Genomic DNA, 1225 nt, shown 5'->3' on the forward strand with positions numbered 1-1225 from the left:
GAATTTAAAAATTTTAAAAAAGTATTCTCGGCATTTCACAGCTTTACACACAAAATCAGAGCTCTATAAACATGAATTCTGAGGGTTTAAAACACATTCTTTCAAAAACACCATCTCACTAAGCCGGAATTGTAAAGATAAACAGTATACTCATCATTTCACAGCTTTCTACATGAAATCTCATTGTTTTAACACCGCCATACAGATACTAAGGCTCTATTTACCTATATTTCCAGAGTTTCATAGATATTCCCAAACATTTCCCGGGGTTATCATTGTGTATTCTAATAGTTTTAACCTCATTAAGACCATTTTCTTAGCTGTATACTCATGAATTCTTGAGGGTTGAAAGAACTTTATTCCAAAACGCCAACTCATTGAGCTTCAATTGTAAATATAAACAGTATTCTTGTCATTTCACAGCTTTGTACACAAATTCTGAGCAGTATTACTTATGAATTCTGAAGGGTTTAGAACACCTGATTCCAAAAAGCCAATTGATTGAGCCTCAACTGTAAATAAAACAGTATTCACATCATTTCACAGCTTTGTACACATCTGAGCAGTATACTTATGAATTCAACCACTTTCTTCCCAAAACACCATCTCACTGAGCCGGAATCCTATCTAATAATAGACAAGCATGGTAATTAACCATACCTCCGACACGCTTCCCATTGGCTAATCAGGGCGATTTGCAAATTAACTGCCAACCAAGATGGCGGCCGGCAGCCAGGCAGCTGAAGCGAACAGGAGGCTTCCTTGCTCCAGTGATGAAGGAAGCCAAGGTTCCCCGTCTGCCGCTGCTGGCCTCTCAGCTGCAATCTAAGAAACAATGTTGCAATTATAGAAGCTAAACAAAACCCAGAAACCTGCTTTCAGCCAGCCGGGCCTCAGAGCAGGAGCTGCAACAGTGTTTCAATTATAGAAGCCAAACAAACCCAGATACCTGCTTTCAGCAGCTGAGGTCTCAGAGCTGGAGCCAAGCCTTAGAGCTAAAGCCTGCTCTCAGTTCCAGTGACAGCCATAGAAGGTATATAAATCTCAGAATAAAAAAAGAAAAGAAAAAAGGGGAGGTTGGGTGCTTCAGTCACCTGCCAGCCTGAAAACGGCCCTCAGCCCCTCACCTAGACTGGCCAGGCACCCAGTGGGGACCCCCACCCTGAAGGGGGTGTGACCAGCTGCAAACAGCCATCATCCCCTCATTCAGGCTGGCCAGGCACCC

This window comes from Myotis brandtii, unplaced genomic scaffold (genome assembly GCF_000412655.1).
Source record: "Myotis brandtii unplaced genomic scaffold, ASM41265v1 scaffold1290, whole genome shotgun sequence".
NCBI classification, from domain to species: domain Eukaryota; kingdom Metazoa; phylum Chordata; class Mammalia; order Chiroptera; family Vespertilionidae; genus Myotis; species Myotis brandtii.